Raw genomic sequence first — 13,671 nt, forward strand, 5'->3', positions numbered from 1 at the left:
TTAATTCTTTCTCTTTCTAATTTTTATCTCCAAAAATCTCAGAGAGCTAATGATTCTTACCCTTTCAGTTGTCAGTTTCCTTTTCTGTAAAACCAAACAATATGGGATGGTCTCTAAGATCTTTTCAGAACCTGAACAATTTGGATCTCTGGATTTGGATTTTTCTGAAGAGTGAAGATTCGGGGACTTTATTTTGAATACTCCATAATGAAGCATTTCTAAAATGTGCGCTCCCTCGCCTGCTGGTGTAAAGAGTAGAAAGGACACGTTGACTCTCCCGTTGGTGAGCGGGGATCAGCTGTGAGGCACCCATGCGGCTGAGTTATACACCAAGAGCAATGTCCCCAGAACCTAAAACAACCTTCAGACCACTGGCTTTGTAAGTTCTTTTGTCAGAAGTGATACAATTTCTGGAAAACAGAGAAACAACAGGAAGGGAAATGCAGAAGGCACAAAGGCTGCTCGTGAATGAGGGACTTGGCCAGCGGCAGGAAGCCAGGTGCCTTTTGACGAGCAGAGTGCGTCTTCCAGCTCTGGCGCTGACCCTTCGCTCCCAAGCACCTTCCTTGTAGGCGGGTCTGGGTGTCACCTTTGTCTGGTTCGGCCACAAGGAATGCGAAGGGGCAGACCCATGTGAGGCTTTGGGGTGGGGACAAGCAAGAGACTTGGGAGGTGCTCTCTGGGTTAAGAAGAAGCACCTAAAGGTGAATCACCTGTTGTCCGGTAATAGTGTCCTCCCGGGTTTTTGACACACCATTCATGCATGTAGAATTGTATACATGGTACAATTAGTATGATTGTAAGTTCATGAATATCCTCTGACCTGAACAGTAGATTCTAATCTCTTTGCTTGTGGGAGCTGCATGACTTTCTTCCACCATTCCTGACGTCATGTGTGAGGAAATGACCTTAATACTTACTGTTTAGCCGACGGTGGTGGAGGAGGGGCATGGGAAAAAAAGGGGAAGGGAGGTGGACACTGAGGGAAAGACAGCAGAAGACTACCCTTTTACTCATGTCCTGATTCTGACCATGACACAGCCAACCCATTCACCCTAGTTATTGTCACAACTAACAAGAGCTCCGGTTACAGAAGCTTGAGAATATTTTAAAATTTTCTTTATGCTCAAGATGAGATAGGTAGCAGGGGGCTGTATACAGTATATCTCCACATCTGGGAGAGTGGAGAAATGTTGCGGAGGAGTTTTTGAGCGAGGAGAGAGACTCCGGAGAGACTGCCGTGGGCTGTGAGACTTGAGGCAGAGACGAGCAGGAGGGGCTGGAGGGAGTCTGGCTGTGTGTTGGTTACTCCCTGGGCGACTTCTTTGCTATTTCCCACAAAGAAGGACCTATGTTGACATGACTTGTCCTTGGTTTTGGAGTCAGAATTTAGAGCTCCCCTCTATGAGGAGGCTAACCTTAAGTTGGACAGTTTTATTCCAGCTGCAGATATTTTCATTAACAAGAACCAAAAGGCACCTCACGGATGACTTTGAAACCAAAGCACACTGCTCCTCACTCTGCCCCAGCCATCTCCTTGCAGCGCTCATTTGTGGTCCAGTTTATCAACAGCTATAAAACCAGGAAAGTTGGTGCTGAGTGCTAAGGCTCATCCGGAAAGCGAAAAAATAATAACAATGAGATAAAAACCCTATGGAGAAAGGCAGGAGCATTCTAGCTAAGCTGTGAATTTTGGAAAATCTTTCATCCTCTCTGGGGTTTGTTTTCTGTGACTGCAAAAGTAGGAGCTTGAACTCTGATTCTCAGCAGCTGGGCATGAAGCTTATCCACTCCCACCCCTGTGGCACAAATGCATTTTTTGGAGCAGTAGTGGATTCTAAAGTATTCAGAAATTGTTTGAATAAGAAATTAATAGAGAAGGTGACTTCTGTGTGTCAGCTCACAAAATGCGCAGGTACCTTTGTCACTTCCAGGCACCTGATTAGTGAATCAGAGAGCACGCGTGCCATCCTGGCGTTGCCTTGGAATCGGTTCCTCTCTGGGGTCCAGTCCCGTGATACCACGGAAATGGTGAGGGGGTAGGGCTGCGCGTTTGCCAAAGGGAGCTCAGGGCAGTTTTATGCCTTCCTCTCTGGAAAGGTGGAAAATTCCGTTCCCGTGAGCAAGACCACGCCATGGCTCAGGATGCACTGTGTGTGTGAAATGTAAGATTCCCAGTCACCGCCTTTGTTTGACTCAGGATTCATCAGGCAGCCCCTTCCTTATGATTTGGCTGGCTGCTCAGATCTGCCTACAGGGAGAGAGGAAGCTGGAGTATTTCAGTTCCTGTGACAGAGCTCATTGTAAATGTTTTAAAAAGAAGAGTAGATGGCATTGATGGGGGAAGGGAATTTAAAGGAATAGAACGTACTAAAGACATGGTGAAGGGTGGAGGAGGGGTAGGGGGTTAGGCCAAAAGGGCGTCCCTCTGTGGCCCTTGGAGACATTTCCTAGAGTGTGGGAGTGCAGGTTAGAGGTTATGGATGAGCCTGCACTGCAGGCGTGCAAGCATTTGGTGCAAATGTCAGTGGTGGATACGCTTTATAATCAAGGTGGCACTTTGCAATTCATCTCTGGTAAGAATGTCAATCGTTTATTAAAGACTGATGTGCATTGTGAATAGTATGTATTAAAAATAAATAAATAGCGTAGTGGTCATAGCACAAATGAGCAAGTGTTCATCTAAAAATTGAGCTAGCACGAAACTGCTGAAAAGAAACGATCATTGTAAATTCTTTTCTGTGTGGAAACATCTCTGTATTTATAGATTGATATACTTCCATATACTTCTCGTTGTACTAATATTAATGTCAAAAAACCCTTAAAAGCTGAACGATTTTACAGGGACCTCTGTCAAGATGTGAAGCATTACTGGTTAATAGGGGAATATATACTTCTTTAACGTCATTTGAAATGTATGACAACAATTATTAAATAAGTATCTCGATTTATATCTATAGCTTAAACCTCAAACTAAAAATCTTCAAGAAGCATAAACACAAATACCCTCAATCAAAAAAAAGGGGGGCTGCTTAGCAGTCTAAGAAAAATATAATTAAAGAGGCCGATTTTAGGCATCTATGCAATTATTTTAAGATATGTTTAGAATTTGCATTTAGTTGCAGGATTGGGTTATTAACCATACAACTTATCACCCTTAGTAATCATATTAACAGAAATAAGAGGTCCAGAAACCAGGAATTTGATTAGTAATCTACATTTTATACTAATTAGGTGAGGCACATTATAGATTATAAATATACAAGATAAAGATCCCAGGTTATTGAGTGCAAAAAATAAACTTTCACATATTTTGACAAGCATTGCCTAGTCTGAACTATTTATAATACTTCGGAGTGTACTAGCACTTTTTTTGTAATATAAAAAGTAATAGAATCTTAGTAATATGAGGTCCCACTAGAGATATTTGCTATTAAATTGTTGCTGAGTGTGCTGAGGTTTGGGGTAGAATTATCGAGTTTGCAGATTAGCAAAGCAGGTTCTGGCAATGTTTTAAAATTGAGTCAGTGATGCTTTAAAATGAAGCATGTTTTAAGGCTTCACAATAAGAATTTAAAAATAGATGAAAAGATTGGTTTGTTATCCTCAAGCGGTGTATGTTAATTAGCGCTTTTATGTAAACGAATTTTATGGTCGTCTACAGGTTTCCGCACACACACACAGGGCTGTGAGAGCAAGGCTAAGTTCACCAGAGACTAATTGAAAATGAGGTGTGACATTAATTTTAAATAAGTATTTTCCTATTTTACTTCTACTTTCTTTTTCTTTTTTAATCTTTCCCCTTTCAGCCATTATCAGAGCAAACCCAGGATGGCCCAATTATGTGAAATTAGCCTCTTGCCTCTGCTTCTGATTCTAAATTTGATATACTTTAAATTCCATCGAGTGTGGCCAGTGGGGGTCCTCTTCTCTCTTGGGCGCTAAGGTGTAGGAGACACACACACACACACACACACACAAAAACCCCCAAAAAACCCACTCCACTTGCCCTGGAGAAGCTTGTCTTTGTGTCCTTACTGAATTTCTTTTTGTTGTGAGCAGAGTTGCCCAACATAATAAAGCTGCTTGATGAAGGCAAAACAGTTAAATCCACTGTCTCCTCCCTGTCCACTAGTTTAAAAATGCAAAGGTCGGTGGTATGGCAAGAGAGAAACTCTTTACAGTTGCCAAATAACTGTTTTAATCATTCTTAATTGTCTCTGTGCCCCTCTAGAATTACCGATGGTGAGGAGATAGTTACTGGGCGTTTCCTAGTGGAAATCCTAGTAGTTTGGCAGCATTTTCAGCAGTCATCTTCAGTTTATTTTGAAACAACTGCTTAAAACAGGATTAGCTAGTTATTGTCTTGTATGATATGATTAGTCAAAGTAACTTGTAATTAACTATCATGAAATATCTGTACTGGAAAAGTAAGTTCTTTATAAATTTTACTAATTTTCATGGTATTAATACTTATACCTATTAGAGACCTCTATTATACCTATTAGAGAGCCTTTATTTACTATTACATTAATTGGTGCAAATTATTTCTAATCTTAGAACCCCAAGGATTCTAAGAAGTGATCTGATCTAGCTTCTTACCTTCAGTGATTAGGCTTAAGCTCTGCCTCTGCCTTGAAAATGATTCTTTCTACCCCAAACCTTAGCAAAGCCTTCCTTCCTTTGAATTCTGTGTAGTGTCTATGCTGGACATTTGGCACTCAGCACGGGTTGCCCTGTATTGCAATTTATGTATGTATCCTATCTCCTGAATGGGAGTCAAGGCAGAGACTGGATTTAGATCATTTGGTCTACCACCCCCGGTCTACCATAAAGGATCATCATTATGCATTAAGGATGACGATGCAAATTTATCTTGGAAACATGCTAATCTGGAACAATGCTCTCCGGATATTTGGTCAACAACTTGAATTAGAAAATGTTAGAGATGCCTGGGACCTTGGAGATAGTCTAGCCTCATCTCTGTTTTACATATAATGAAACTGAGTAAGGCCCAAAGGGATAAAATCACTCGCCTAAGACATATTGGTAGTTAGTGACAGAATCTGGACCAGAATTCCAATTTCATTGCTTCCAGGTCCCCAGCTCTCTTTTTAGCATGCCTCAGTGTACGTGCCCTTCCTTACATTTGTTCATCTGAATGAGTGAATGAATGAATGGATCCTCATAACTGTCTGAGGTGCCAGCCCTCTTTGTTCTTTCCTCAAGTATTCATCGACCGGCGGCAGCTTGTAACGCTACAGATGTGTTCTGATATCAGCAGTGGCTCTGGGACTTAATTTATAACATCCGGGTATTCTACATTCTCTTGACCATGTGATTTTTTTTTTCCTCCCTGAATTCCATGTTTTTTAGGTTGCTTATAGAAGATCAAAGTGGAAAGTTTGGGGAATAAGTCTTCATCACTCACTACTGTTCCAAATGGGGAAAACCAGGTCATTGAATTGTTCATCGGGTTTGGAAGGACCATTTTAAGCATTCTCAGACACGTAGCTAAGCAAGTCTGGAGCTCTCTGGCATTACATAATTTCTCTGCTAAACCAAAGTTCTCACTGAGTTTGCCGTGTAACAGTATGTTACATTGGATTAGGGGCACATTGGCTCCAAACTCAGTTTCATCATTTGTGCAGCCTCACAGTATTTCCCCAGATAGGGAAGCTGACTGGTTTTTCCATCCCTGCTGAGGGAGTTTTCCATGTACAAACAAGTACGACACAGAGTTTTCATCTGTGGCAGATGCTATCTTGTTTCTCATTTTTGTTTAAGTTATTTTAAGGAAATGCACCACCCATTTTCTCTTAAAAAAAAACCAACTTAAAAAAAAAGATGAAAAGATCTTCTCAGCATGAATAAGAACAAAAATGCACGTGACAATCTAAGGTTTTGAACTTCAGACAGCTGGAGTACCCAGAATTGGTGTCATTTTTTTTTAATGACTTCAGAGCCCCATGTGTGTGTGATCAGAGTAGACTGTGTCACTGATCTTAAACAGCCCTCGTGTTACATGAGTAGTTTTCATTTCTTGGCTAAATAGACTTTCTGGCTTGAAATTAGCATCCCATTATGAAAAGCAGGACAGTGAATCGGAAAATTGACAGAAGCCCTTGCTGTCATTCAAAACAAGCTTCTGCTTCCCCTAACTCCAGTGCATTGTGATGCTATTTGAACTTGGGGACCAAGTGATTTTGAAGTCTCTCCAAGAAAGGAGAATCCACAAAGCTTTAGTAGTGAAAACCCAGTTTAATTTGCTTTCTGTGATGACAAAATTAAGTAAACACTTAGAAATAGCTACATTACTTTGCACTGTTTAGACCCAGCCTTTGATTGCCAGATAAAACTTCTTGTAGATGATGAAGCTACAAAATTACTCTTGTTTTGAACAGAATGGTGTGTATTCAAAACCCTACTCAGTTAAATTCAGTTGTTTGCAAACTTAAAATTGAAAGTCTTTGTATGTTATTCTCTTTATTTAGGAGTGATCTCATAGGCACACTGATGTGTTACTGTCCACAGTTTCAAAGCAAAATCAAAGGGATTTTTGGGCAACTCTGTCACTACCGAACACTTGACATTGTACTACTTCATAACAGACACTAAATAAATATTTTTTTAATGAATGAATATAGGAAATTCATTGATAAATTAAATTAGCGATCATATCTTGCATTTGTGGATTGCTTTACAATTTGTAAAGTGCTTTCACATTTATCCTCATATGAACATTCAAATAAGAAGAAATAAAGTTAGCATGTTAGATTCTACTTTAAAGTTTTTGAAGTCATTGAATATTTACCTTGGTCTAAAGTGAAAACTGTGGTAGAAATGTATTGAGAAGTGTGAATAATTAGAAAAACAAAACAAAACAAAACAGAAACAATAAAACATATGTAAAAAGCTTAATAAACAAAATAACAATAAACTAGGGAGGAAAACAGTGGTTTAAAAGATGAAGACCTGCGTGATGGAAACTAGGGGGCGGAGCTCTAGTTCCCATTGTTCTGCTGTTAACTCTTCACTTTCCTGGGTTCCATTTTTCTCATTTGCAAAATGACCTATTGGAAGAGATATTCTTTGAAGTAGATTCTGCATATGGTTTTTATGAGGCTTTGCTCAATCTGTTATTTTGGTGGGCTCCCCAGGCACCAAACAGGGGCCAGTCAGGAAGGGGAAGACCAGCTTGATGTCAGCTCAGGGCACTTGCCACAATATTTCCGGGTGTCTTCAGGGATCTTGAACACCAGTGTCACTGGATGTCACATGTTAGATAGGGGAAAGGGACCCAGTCAACAAAAATTATGAGGAACAGTTTATTGCTCAGTTTCAAATGTTTCTATTTCCCTCTTATTTTCTTTGGGTGAATGACTAAAGCCTCAACTATGCCTAGAGATTTTGAATTGGTTATAGATTTTTTTTTCCCAAAGGGTAAGAAGTAGATGGATCAAGTGGAAAAGATGGGCTAAAGGACTGGGGGAAACACAGAGAAGGACCAGAATTCCTCTCACCCCACAGGGCATTTAGGTGCTGCTCCACACAGTGGATTTCAGTCTAGATGGAGCCCTCGGAGTGTTCCAGAATGAGAAGTTCTTAAACAGTTCTTAAACGTGTTTAAATGCTGACATACAGATTTAATGCTGGGTCCTTTGACCTGAAATCACCACCAGCCTCTACCCGGGATTAAAGCAGCTTTTATGGGGGATTTGGACCTTGACAGCATTTGCCCATTCAAGACAATTTACTGAAAAGTTGGGTCAGATCTTATAAGAACACAGCAAAGAATAGAGCCCTTTTAATTATTTTCAACTTGTCATCAAGAATATCTACTGTCAGAATGTTGTGTTAAATATTAAAATGTGATCTGTCAATAAAATGGTTTTGCTTTCACCTTAGTGTGACAACGGTATACATTAAGTTCCAAAAGACCTGAGGGCCAAAAAAACAAGTGATAATTAAAAATGAATTCTTAAAAGCATAAGAAAATTTAAAAGCAGGTTTCTTTAGAACATAATGAAATATAACTTGAGAAGTTAACTTGCCGAAATGATACTCCTCTTGTAATATTACTGGAAGAGTCTTTCTGACTAAACCAGTAATACACTATTAAAAAAAAATTAAACGGAGACTGATGTACTGACATTAAATTCCATGCAAATATTCAGGTTATTTAGTTGTAATTTATGGCAGTTTTACTGGAAATTTTCTCCTCTTAGTTCTTAAAAGGTTTTACAGCCTCAATTAGCACTTTTACTCCTAATAATCAATATTGATTTTACTTTATTCGTTTGGGATTTTAAAATTTCTGCCTAGAACTCAAATCTTAACAACTGTTTTTAAAATAACACATCTCATTTAAAAAATCAGACTTATTGGGTAGATGTTCATCGCCATTTGGAAAATGATAAATGTCCATTTTTTGAGGTGGGTTCTTTATCAGAAAAGAAATGAAAGTTCTGGGTAAATTTGGGTTTGGAATTGTTGACAAAATTTTAAACAAGAATGTGTGCCTGATTTTCCAGTAACTTCTCAAAATTAAGTAGCAGTGGTTATTTTGTGGATTCTAGTTTCAGCCTGGCTGTTTATGTCTGTATTTCAGTAGCTTGATGTGTCTAGAGGCTGATTCTCTTGCTCACAATTTACATTAGTTTTACGGGGTACAATGCTGGCGGGAGATCGCCGAGGTGGCCCGAGGTGGCCCGAGTTGTTACGAGATGTCCTCAGGAGAATGTGGACGGTTAGGGATGATTCCTCTTTCCTCTGTGTGTTGTGACGGGGAACTGGAGTTATTCACTTCTTACATTATTAGCTTTCCCCCTCGTAGTCCAGGCTTTCCCTGCTAATATGTCCACACAGTTACATCTGGAACACAAACACGTCACCAAAACACTTCAATTAAATCCTGCAAATTGTTTCGTTTCAATGTTTCCTGTGATCTTTTATGTGGCGTTCAATTTCATCTTCTCTTGAAACTGAAAAGATCACTCTGGGGGTTGTGTTTAGCATTCAGTGACACTAGCAGAAAATAAAAAGTGCTTCTCAGTTCTACCTTTTCCAGTCACACATTTCACAAACATTGGAGCTACCTTGGGTTGGCCGGGAAATGTCTCCTGCCACATTAGTGATGTGATAATGGGCTTCACATTTCACCTGGACATGAATAGCATGCAATCACTTACTGCTTCTGAAAGCCGCTTTGTTCTCAGCTGGTGTCCTGAAGGCACTGTACCAGCACAATGGACTTTCTATCAAGGAGCTGAAAGTCAGAAATTATCTAAAGCCATCTTTATTGCTGGTGTGTATTGAGGTCTGTGTGTGTGTTTGTGTGTGTGTGTGTTGTTCATCTTGTTTAACGGGTCCACTGATAATTGATGGAAATGACCAAAATTCAGCTAGCTGCATAAAGTATTTCTGGATCTCCAATCTGCTCTGCTCTGTGACATGCAAAACTTCTAATGACTGGGGACCTCTAATTCAGCTGCAATAGCCCATCAAAGGTGCAACTTTATTCTCTCATAACAGCCTTGTAATGTGATCAGCAGACTTATCTGCAAACTTTTCCCTGAGCTCTGCAGATGTGGCCATAAAAGAGGCCTGTATGCCATTGTGTATTTCCTACTTTCCTCCAAAAATGAATTCGGTTTCTGATTGCGGCTGCCTGCTGTATAAAATTTCTTACAGGTGCACACCCTCTTAAAGGAAAGCCCAATCTATGGAAATTGGGAACCAAGCATGAGAATGATTCAGGGCTATTATTAATTTTATAAGGCTCCCTTTGCTTTGTAAAAGTATTTGCCCTAGAAGTCAATAAATAGAAGGTTTCTCTAGTGCATTCACACTATTCCTCAATTAATCAAAAGTAGATGTATCGATATTTTTCAGAGAGACACCTGTCACATAAATTATAACACAGACATTATTAAATAATTAGCTTCATGATTTTTTGGTTGGGAAAATTGTAAACCATGAATTGATTTGCTGTCTATGTTCATTTTAAAACTGAGCATATATATTTTACCTGAAAAAAAAATCAGGCCCAGAATTATTGTTCTTCCAAATAAAATGTATGGTTTCTAAAACTTAGTTTTGAGTTTTTAACCTATTTCTCCTCTGAGGAATATGGGTTTGTGAACAGCATACATTCTTCATATCACATTCAAAGTCTAATCTGGTTTTTCTAGCAATCACATGGATAGGTATAAACAGATAAATAGTCACCATACACCATTGACTGCCAGGGCTCATTTTTCATCTTTTGAAATAAAAGCCCAAGAGACTTTTTGTCAGGATAAATTGGAGATTAAAAAAAAAAGTTCTCTTTTGAAATGGATACTTTGAACATGGCAGATTTGTAGGGAATGTTCTTTTGCCTTTGCCTTCTTTTAAGACCTAGCAGGCACTACAAAATTAGAATTTTGGTTACAATAAAAGAGTGCTTATCTGACCCTGGATTAAAGAACTGCTATTGAGCCAGAGCTGAAGTTGTTTTAGTTTTTCTAATTTCAGATATATTATCTGGTTCAACGCTAAATTTAAACAGTATAAAGTAGTTGACTTCTCCCTTAATCAGCGACGACTACGTTCCTGTATAGAGACTGAAAATACGAACACACATTTCCCTCTAAAGGAGTCTAATTACATTATGATCTGAAATAATGTCTCCTTAATGATTCTTCGAACAATACTGCCTGTGTTTTCTTTCTCCACGCAGACCTTCCTTAAATAACACAGTCTACATCAAGACAAACAGTACTTTGAGCATGTTTTGCGCTATGGAAAAAGGCAAGTTAGAAAAAGCAAATGAAACAAACCTCTGTATTCGTAACAAGCTTCTAGACCCCGTTTATATGCAGAATTCACAGCAGATATGTACATTGTTCATTGGAGTATTTTAATATTTTTTTCATACAATGCCATCTGTCAAATATCCAAAGAAGGCAAATTACTCACGGGGAAGAATCTGAAAAAGCCCAGAAATACTGAGCAGTGTATGGTGACAGCATGAGAATAACATACTCAGTGAATTATAACAAAACTAACTACAAATAAAGAAACACGGTTGCCAAATTAGTGGTCATATTAAAAATGCGTCTTCTTATTTAAGGTGAAAAAAAAATACCCTATCAATTCTGATCCACCTTCCATACTTAGGACAAAATAACACAAAGCTTGTTTAAAACAAAATAAAACAAAGCTTCTAGAAAATCCCTCAAGACATTTTTAAATCCTACATAAGATACAGTGGCATTAAAGAGCATTATGTGGACTTGAATGGAACAACTACAGAATTATTATCTATCGAGTTACAAGGGATGGCTTCCCCTGTAGTTCAGGGTTTGTTTTTTTCCCCAAAGTCAATGTTTAACCCACCTTAATGGTTTAGTAAGGCCAGATGTGTTGGTTTTAACTTTCCAAGGGAATTCTGTTTGGAGAACTACATTGCAGTGTGGTGACGTGCGTTGCCCGTTAATACAAGCTTCTTTCTTTTCCAAAATCCAGTGTCAAGCTATTCATTCTTGAAAGACTAATGAATTAATTAAATAAACAAACAAACTAACAAACAAACAAATAAATAGAAAATCTGTATACGTGCTCTATGCCATGGACCCCTGGGCATAAATAACACGATGTGAATTCAAATACACATCCTTTTCCCATTCGTTTCCTTCTCGGTGCCAACCTTGGCTCCATAAACAACGACCTTCAGCTTAGTATGAAGGAAGCATCCAGTACATAATGCAGGGAGCGGTGCCCTTTCCAAGAACCAAACCCTTCTGACCACCCGAGGGTGAGACTAACACAGAAGCTCAAGACAGCAGAATACTTACGGAGGGCATTTCAATTTTACCCGAGGTGACAAGCAACACCTGTGGCTGAGTCAGGGACATGTTCTCAGGCCTGGTTTTGCTGATCACTTTAAACAACATGATCCAGGGATAAACCTAGAAGATATTTATGAAAGCAGGAGCTGAAATGGTCATAGAACTGAACGTGACCTGGTATCTCCTGATTCTTTATTGCAGATTCCTTAGCTTCTCCAGCGGGAAAATGGAGGCATTAAGCCCTTCCACGTTTCTCAAAAGCAGGTTTCAAGGATTAAAGAATCCAAGGGATCAAGTTGCTATTTATTGAGGACTCTTTCTAACCAGGAGGGTATCACAAGCTACCCTGAAAGAGCCTATTTATTGAATCCCTGCTTGAGTTGGCCTTAGAGAGTTGATACAACGTCCATGGTGACAAATTTACTCACTCCGAATGAACTGCATTCATTGCATTGTTTGGAAAGCACTTTCCCGTCTGGGAAGGAAGTTGCTGCATAAAGCCCATTCTTTTCAGTAGGATGGCTGGAAGGTATCAACCTTTCATGAGCTGGGGAAGTCAAAATTTTTCTTCTATTAATTTGCCAAGTGTTCTCTACCCCGTGCCTTTTAATACACTGAAAATACAGCAGCTGGCAGAGGACAAGGACAAAGAAAAGAAGTGGGCCTTTTGTCCCATCGGGCTGTGTCACCTTTTCAATTCTGAGGAAGCTTGTTTCACAATATTTGAGGTTGACTTGGGCTCAAAATGGGCCCCGAGTTAACAACTGGAAGACTCACTTTAGCTGAGACTTACTTCCAGGTAAATATGAAAATCTGGATATCTCAAAATTTTAGTTGATTTAGCATGGTCTCAGGAGTTCCAAAATCTGAGATGCCCTATCCCCAAGCATTTCCAAGGAGGCAGTATTGTAAAATGTCAGGAGTATATATTTGGGAACCCAGTGATCTGAGATCAAGCCCTAGGGCCATCATTGCTCACTGGTTGGTCAAATTAATTTCATCTCCATGAATTTCACTGACCTCCTCCATAAAATGGGAATAAAAATACTAGCGAGCTAGAGGGTGACGGTAAGATGAAATATGATAATGCATGTAAGCCTCCTAGTACGGTGCTTGGGACATTGTAAACCATCACTAAAGGTTTGCTCTTGTTGTCATCATGAGATAGGACTTTTCAGACGTGTGACCCAAAGTTTCTGCTCGGCTCAAGATGGTGCCCTTAGTGGTCTGGAAGAGTTCAGTAGACGCTGGTTCAAACTAATGTGTAAATGGTGGACTGTAGACATTTTTTTCTGGCTCCTTTCCAAACATCCTCTCCATTAATTTTGAAGCTCCTATTCTGGGTACTAACCTGGATTGATTCATCCATCATTCAGAGGATGCTGAACTGGGGCCTCTATGAGCAGCTTGTACCAGTCGCTTGAAGAACAGAAGAGACAGCTTTTATTTTTTGGTAAGGCAAAAATATATGGAATACTTAATAAACAATACAAAGTACATCTGTACATACAGATGAGCTAGTTTTGAATTGTATGCAGTTTGATTCCTTGATAATAGCTAACACATACTGAAAGCTCTTCAGCGGCCAAGCACTGTGCTAAAGACTTCCTGTAAACTATCCTCACAAGGGCCCTAGAAGGCAGACACCATTATTATTCTAAACTTGGAACCCAAGGATTCAAAGTCAGAGTCTGTACCTGAACTACTACCCTAAACCACCACCCTAAGAGGGTGGATTGCTGACCCAGTTTTGAGAAGTTCTAGATGCTCCTCCCATACAGTCTGTCCTCTTTGAAGACTGAGTCCTTGTTCCTTGCCACCAGGCTATGCTGAGTCA

At 39.5% G+C, this 13,671-nt stretch overlaps 1 long non-coding RNA gene across 1 annotated transcript; it reads right to left on the reverse strand.

Annotated features, from left to right (window-relative positions):
- Positions 1-8,430: 8,430 nt before the first annotated feature.
- LOC140696405 (uncharacterized) lies at positions 8,431-13,257 on the reverse strand. The gene is made up of 5 exons (XR_012072692.1): positions 13,186-13,257; positions 11,841-11,954; positions 11,383-11,536; positions 10,824-10,929; positions 8,431-8,874 (listed from the first exon to the last, which is right to left on the reverse strand). It is a non-coding gene; the product is annotated as an uncharacterized lncRNA (long non-coding RNA).
- Between the last annotated feature and the right edge of the window lie 414 nt (positions 13,258-13,671).

Source organism: Vicugna pacos, chromosome 5, assembly GCF_048564905.1.
Source record: "Vicugna pacos chromosome 5, VicPac4, whole genome shotgun sequence".
In the NCBI taxonomy this organism is placed as follows: Eukaryota; Metazoa; Chordata; class Mammalia; order Artiodactyla; family Camelidae; genus Vicugna; species Vicugna pacos.